At 40.2% G+C, this 7,828-nt stretch overlaps 1 pseudogene; it reads left to right on the top strand.

Annotated features, from left to right (window-relative positions):
* The first annotated feature begins 299 nt into the window (after window positions 1–299).
* Window positions 300–396, top strand: LOC140598036 (U6 spliceosomal RNA; annotated as a pseudogene).
* The last annotated feature ends 7,432 nt before the right edge of the window (window positions 397–7,828 follow it).

The following is a 7,828-nucleotide window of genomic DNA, read 5'->3' as shown; positions in this document are numbered from 1 at the left end:
AAGATATACTCCCAGAAACCTCTGATTTCTCCAGCGTGAAAAAGCCCAAGGGAGGGTATCCAGCTTCTCCACTGTTATGAGTGCTTCTAAGGATGCCTACACTTCAGTCTCATCTCACAGGGACCACTGGAGAAATAAATAGCATAAGACTTTCAAGTATCCGAGATGGAGAGGGGGAAAGGAGCTCATAGCAATTAAGGCAGGGATCATGGTAAGCTGTGGTTTGGGGAGTGTAAGTACCTGAACAGAGCTCTTAGCTAAGAGCCAGAGTGAGAGCCATTTGGAGAACCAAAGTGATGGTGCTCACTTCAGCAGCACATATACTAAAATCGGAATGATACAGAGAAGATTAGCATGGCCCTTGCACAAGGATAATATGCAGCATTCCATATTTTTTCAACTTTTGGTCTTTGACCTTGTCAGAATCATCTAGGATGAAATTTACTTAGGTCATGGTTGATATTCTTGACTCAGCCCGCTCATACAGCCACTCTGCACTTAGCGAAATGACTAGAAGGAAGAATTCAACACAAAAGAAAGAATCATAAAAGTACTCTCTGCCACAGAGTTACAGAATTTAGATTACAATTCAGTATCAGAAAGTCAATTCAGAAGCACAATTATAAAGCTACTAGTGGCTCTGGAAAAAAAGCATAAAGGATTCAAGAGACTTCATAACCACAGAAATTAGATCTAATCAGGATGATATTAAGAATCAATTAAATGAAATGCAATCCAAACTGGAGGTCCTAATGATGAGGGTTAGTGAGGTGGAAGAAAGAGTGAGAGATATACAACGCAAGTTTATGGCAAGGAGGAAGCTGAGGAAGAAAGAGAAAACAATGAAAAGACCATGAGGAAAGGTTAAGGGAAATAAATGATAGCCTCAGAAGGAAAAATCTACATATTGAACAAATCAAAACTGAGAACTTCCCTAATTTGGGGAGGGAAACAGGCATTCAGATCCAGGAGACAGAGATATCCTCCCCCCCCCAAATCAATAAAAACTGCTCAACACCTCAACATTTAATAGTGAAACATGCAAATTTCAAAGATAAAGAGAAAATCCTTAAGGTGGTAAGAGACAAGAGATCCCTAACTTATATGGGGAAAAATATCAGATTAACAGCAGACCTCTCCACAAAGACCTGGGAGGCCAGAAAGGGCTGGCAGGATATATTCAGGGTCCTAAATGAGAAGAACACACAGCCGAGAATACTCTATCCAGCAAGGCTCTCATTCATAATAGAAGGAGAGATAAAGAGCTTCCAAGAGATGCAGAAACTGGAAGAATATGTGACCACTAAACTAGCTCTGCAAGAAATATTAAGGGGGACCTTGTAAAATAAATAGGAAGCCCAAAGAACTAGCCCACAAAAACAAGGACTGAATAGGTATTATGATGACACTAAGTTCATATCTATCAATAGTTACTCTGAACATGAATGGGCTAAATCATCCCATCAAAAGACACAGGGTTTCAGGCTGGACAAAAAAGCAAGGCCCATCCATTTGCTGTCTACAAGAGACTCATTTGAGACCTAAGGACACCTCCAACCTGAAAATGAAAGGGTGGAGAACCATTAACATTCAAATGGTCCCCAAAAGAAAGCTGGGGTGGCAATCCTCCTATCAGATAAAGTTAATCCCAAAGACTGTAGTAAGAGATGAAGAGGGACACTATGTCATACTCAAAAGGTCTCTCGAACAAGAAGACCTAACAATCATGAATATTTATGCCCCTAATGTGGGAGCTGCCAAGTATATCAAACAATTAATAACCAAAGTAAAGACATATGAAATTATAATACACTAATAGTAGGAGACTTCAACCTGGCACTTGCAGCAAATGACAGATATTCTAAGCACAACATCACCAAAGAAACAAGAGCTTATATGATACACTGGACCAGATGGATTTCACAGATATCTACAGAACATCCAAACACAACTGAATACACATTCTTCTCAAGTGCACAGGGGACTTTCTCTGGAATAGACCATATATTGGGTCACAAATCAGGTCTCAGCCAATATCAAAAGATTGGGATTGTTCCCTGCATATTTTCAGACCACGATGCTTTGAAACTTGAACTCAATCACAAGAGGAAATCTGGAAGAAACTCAAACACATGGAGGTGAAAGAGCAGCCTGCTAAAAGATGAAAGGGTCAACCAGAAAATTAGAGAAGAATTAAAAAAGATTCATGGAAACTAATGAGAATGAAGATACAACCATTCAAAATCTTTGGGATACAGCAAAAGCAGTCCTGAGAGGGAAATACATCACAATATAAGCATCCCTCAAAAAATTGGAAAAAACAAATACACAAGCTAACCTTGCACCTAAAGGAATTGCAGAAAGGACAGCAAATAAACCTATAACAAGTAGAAGAAGAGAGTTAATAAAGATTCGAGAAGAACTCAATGAAGTAGAGACCAGAAGAACTGTAGAACAGATCAAGAAAACCAGGAGTTGGTTCTTTGAAAGAATTTGTAAGAGAGATAAACCATTAGTCAGCCTTATTGAAAAGAAAGGAGAAAGGACTCAAATTATAAAATTATGAATGAAAGCGGAGAAATCACAGTCAATACCAATGAAATACAAAATTAAAAATTTAAAAAAATATTATAAGCAGCTATACACCAATAAATTAGGTAATCTAGAGGAAACAGACACCTTTCTGGACAACCATAAAGTACCAAAACTGGAACAGGAAGAAACAGAAAACCTGAACAGGCCAATAACCAGGGAGGAAATTGAAGCAGTCATCAAAAACCTCCCAGGACACAAAAGTCCAGGGCCAGATGGCTTCCCAGGGGAATTCTACCAAATATTTAAAGAAGAAACAAAACCTATTCTACTAAAGCTGTTCTGAAAGATAGAAAGGGATGGAATACTTCCAGACTCATTTTATGAAGGCGGCATCACCTTAATTCCAAAACCAAAGACCCCACCAAAAAGGAGAATTATAGACCAATATCCCTGATTAACACAGTTGCAAAAATTCTCAAAAATATACTAGCCAATAGGATCCAACAGTACATAAAGAAGATTATTCACTGTGACCAAGAAGGATTTATCCCTGGAATGCAAGGCTGGTTCAACACTCCTAAAGCAATCAACGTGATAGATCATATCAACAAGAGAAAAAACAAGAACGATATGATCCTCTCAATAGATGCAGAGAAAACATTTCTAAAAAGATTTTATTTATTTCTTCATGAGACACACACACATACACAGAGAGAGAGAGAGAGAGAGAGAGAGAGAGAGAGAGGCAGAGACACAGGCAGAGGGAGAAGCAGGCTCCACGTAAGGAGCCCAAGGTGGACTCAATCCTGGGACTCCAGGATCAGGCCCTGGGCTGTAGGCGGCGCTAAACCACTGATCCACCCGGGGGGCCCCAGAGAAAGCATTTGACAAAATACAGCATCCATTCCTGATCAAAAATCTTCAGAGTGTAGGGAGGAGGGAATATTCCTCACCACCTTAAAAGTCATCTATGAAAAGCCCACAGCACATATCATTGTCAATGGTTGGAAACACTGAGAGTCTTTCCCCTAAGATCAGGAACATGATAGGGATGTCCACTCTCACCACTGCTATTCAACATAGTACTAGAAGTCCTAGACTCAGCAATCAGACAACAAAAACAAATAAAAGGCATTGAGATGGCAAAGAAGTAGTCAAACTCTCCCTCTTCACAGATGGCATGGTAAGGTACCTATAAAACCCAAAGACTCTACCCCAAGATTGCTAGAACTCATGCAGCAATTTGGCCGCATGGCAGGATACAAAATCAATGCTCAGAAAACAGTGGCATTTCTATACACTAACAATGAGACTGAAGAAAGAGAAATTAATCAATCCCAAAATCCCATTTAGGTTTATTGCACCCCAAAGCATAAGATACCTAGGAATAAACTTAACCAAAGTGATAAAGTATCTATACCCTAAAAACTACAGAATGCATCTGAAAGAAATTGAGAAGACACAAAGAGATGGAAAATATTCCATGCTCATGGATTGGAAGAATTAATACTGTGAAAATGTCTCTGCTACCCAGGGCTATTTACACATTTAATGCAATCCCTATTCAAATACCATAGTCTTTCTTCAGAGAGTTGGAACAAATCATCTTCAGATTTGTGTGGAATGAAAAAAAGACCCTGCACAGCCAGGGGAATTTTGAAAAAGAAAACCAGAGCTGGGGGCATCACGATGTTGGATTTCAAGTTGTACTACAAAGCTGTGATGATCAAGACAGTGTGGTACTGGCACAAAAACAGACACGTAGATCAGTGGAACAGAATACAGAACCCAGAAATGGGCCCTCAAGGCTATGGTCAGATAATATTCGACAAAGCAGGAAAGACTATCTACTGGAAAAAGGACAGTCTCTTCAATAAATGGTGCTGGGAGAATTGGACAGCCATGTGCAGAAGAATGAAACTAGACCATTCTCTTACACCATACACAAAGATAAACTCAAAATGGATGAAAAATCTAAATGTGAGACAAGAACCCATCAAAATCCTAGAGGAGAACACAGGCATAACCCGTTTGGAACTTGGCCACATCAACTTCTTGCAAGATACATCTGTGAAGGCAAGGGAAACAAAAGAACAAATGAATTCTTGGGCCTTCATCAAAATAAAAAGCTTCTGTGTAGCAAAAGCAACTGTCAACAAAACTAAAAGACAACCTACAGAGGGATAGAAGATATTTGCAAATGACATATCAGATAAAGGGCTAGTATCCAAGATCTATAAAGAACTTATTAAACTCAACAGCAAAGAAACAAACAATCCAATCATGAAATGGGCAAAAGACATGAACAGAAATCTCACAGGGGAAGACATAGACAAACAAGCACATGAGAAAATGCTCGGCATCACTTGCCATCAGGGAAATACAAATCGAAACCATAATGAGATGCCACCTCCCACCAGTGAGAATGGGGAAAATTAACAAGGCAGGAAACCACAAATGTTGGAGAGGATGTGGAGAAAGGGGAACCTTCTTGCACTGTTGGTGGGAATGTGAACTGGTGCAACCACCCTGGAAAACTGTGTGGAGGTTCCTCAATGAGTTAAAAATTGAGCTGCCCTAGGACCCAGCAATTGCACTGTTGAGGATTTACCCTAAAGATTCAGATGCAGTGAAAGACCGAGACACCTGCACCCAATGTTTATAGCATCAATGTCCACAGTAGCCAAACTGTCGAAAGAGCTTCAGTGCCCATTAAAAGATTAATGGATAAAGAAGATGTGATCTGTATACACAATGGAATAGTACTCAGCCATTTAAACGACAAATATCCTCCATTTGTTTCAACGTGGATGGAACTGGAGGGTATTATGCTGAGTGAAGTAAGTCAATCAGAGATGGACAAAAATTATATGGTTTCATTCACATGGGGAATATAAAAAATAGTAAAAAGGATTAAAGCAGAAAGGAGAGAAAATGAGTGGGAAATATCAGAGAGGGCGACAGAACATGAGAGACTCCTAATTCTGGGAAACAAGGGGTAGTGGAAGGGGAGGTGGGTGGGGTAATGCGCTGACTAGGTGATGGGCACTGAGGATGGCACATGATGGGAAGAGCACTGGATGTTATAATATATGTTGGCAAATCAAACTCTAATAAACAATATACAAAAAAATGAGAAGCGAAGAAAAAAAAGTGATGATGCCCCAACCCAACTGGCTGGGTTTGGTTCTGGGTGTCCATCTAAAGGTCTCTATAAGGAATCCCTGGGTGGCTCAGTGGTTCAGCGCCTGCCTTCGGCCCAGGGCGTGATCCTGGAGTCCTGGGATCAAGTTCCGCATCAGGCTCCCTGCATGGAGCCTGCTTCTCCCTCTGCCTGTGTCTCTGCCTCTCTCTGTGTGTCTTTAATGAATAAATAAATAAATAAGTAAATAAAATCTTTAAAAAACAAAGGTCTCTATAGACAGAGCCATCTTACAGCCTGCTCAAACAGGGAAGGAAGTCAGCAACCCCACACAGTGTGATACACTGCCTCACCTAGGAGCCTAGTCAATGATCTATGAAAGGTCACACAGTGCAGGCTATGACCTCACTTAGACAAGGAGCCAACCCAGTAGCTCTGTTCAATTGTTGAGCAGAGACTGCAGCCCTTCTTATTCAGGACATCTCAATAGTGACCATTAACATCCTTGGAACTCAACATACAGGACACAGAGCATAGCCAATGGCCCTGTCCAGCACTAGAACCCAGCCCACAGCCTTGCCTGATTGCTGAGCACAGCCTGAGGTCCCCCCAATCCCAAAGAGGCTTTACCTGAATGCCGAGTCATGCCAGAGGCACATCTGGATTGGGGACACAGCCTGCATTCTCACCCTACCAGGGCCAATTGCAGACCCAGCCTGCAGCCCCACTCATATGCAAAGTCAAACTAGTAGCACCACTCTGCCTGTGACTCCAGCCAACCAGAGGTGAATGCTGATCCAGCTAGTGGCTCCACCTGACCATGAAGCCAATCCATAGCCACTCAACCAGGGAGCCAGCCAGCAAGCAGCCCAATCTGAATGCCAAGCTGAGTCAGCAGGCTCACCTAACCAAAGAGCTCAGCCAGGAGTACTCCTATCTCAGAGAAAGACAGAATCCTCACCAAATTAGAGACCCTAACAGTGAGCCCCTCCTGCCCTCAGTTACTTCCATCTGACCCATCCAAGCCCCACAGTGAACTATTATTGGTTTAAAAGAGAATGCTGAAACTATAAGATAGGGTGCATAAGCCTCATGGCACTAACAAAGAAAAAACCTGTAGTAGATGAGCAAAGTATTGAGACAGAAGAATCAAAGCACACCTCCACAAAGGGTCATCAAATCAGAAAAATAAGACAGCAAGGGACAAAGAAGACAATATAGGAATTACAAAACAGTCAGAAGAAAACAATTAACAAAAGTTTAAAAAAGAAAATAATACAATTAACAAAATGGCCATAGTAAGGCCCTACCTATCAATAATTACTTTAACATAGGTGGATGAAATTCTCCAATCCAAAAACCTAGAGAGGCTGGGATGGTTAAAAAAAACAGGAAACTAGATCCAACAATATGCTGTCTACAAGAGATTCACTATAGTTTTAAAGACACACATAGATTGAAAGTGAAGGGATAGAAAGCATTCCATACAAATGGTAACCAAAAGAGAGGAGGGATGGCTATACTTCTATCAGAAATAGAGTAAGTTTCAAATAGTCACAAGAGACAAAGAATGTCACTGTATAATGATAAAAGGATTAGTTCACAAAGAAGCCATAATAATTGCAAATATTTATGCATCCAACATCAGAACATCCAAATATATAAAGCAAATAATAACAGAGCTGCATGGAGAAATAAACAATACAATAAGAAGGGTTTTAATATTCCATACCCAATAATTGGTGGATTACTCAGACAGAAAATCAATAAGGAAAGAGCACTACAGTGTTATCTGACTGTATATACACATGATTGCATGTAACATATGACTATATGATCATATATGGTTATTTAACACTAGATAGTGATTTGTGAAAAACACTATAGATCAAATAGACGTAGCAGACATATATAGAACATTCCACCCAACAGCAGCAGAATACACATTCTTCTCAAGTGCAGACAGAACATGTTCCAGGACAGATCATATGTTCAGCCACAAAAAAGTCTTAACAAATTCAAGAAAATTAAAATTATATCACATGTCTTTTCTGACCACTATATAGATACCAATAAGAAGAGGAAAGTTGGGAAATTCACAAACATAGAAATCAAAACACACCACTGAATAAACTATGGATCAAAAGAGAA

Source organism: Vulpes vulpes, chromosome 2 (assembly GCF_048418805.1).
Source record: "Vulpes vulpes isolate BD-2025 chromosome 2, VulVul3, whole genome shotgun sequence".
Taxonomy (NCBI): Eukaryota; Metazoa; Chordata; class Mammalia; order Carnivora; family Canidae; genus Vulpes; species Vulpes vulpes.
The sequence above is the reverse complement of the archived record's forward strand: the minus strand, read 5'-3'. Positions and strand labels throughout refer to the sequence as shown.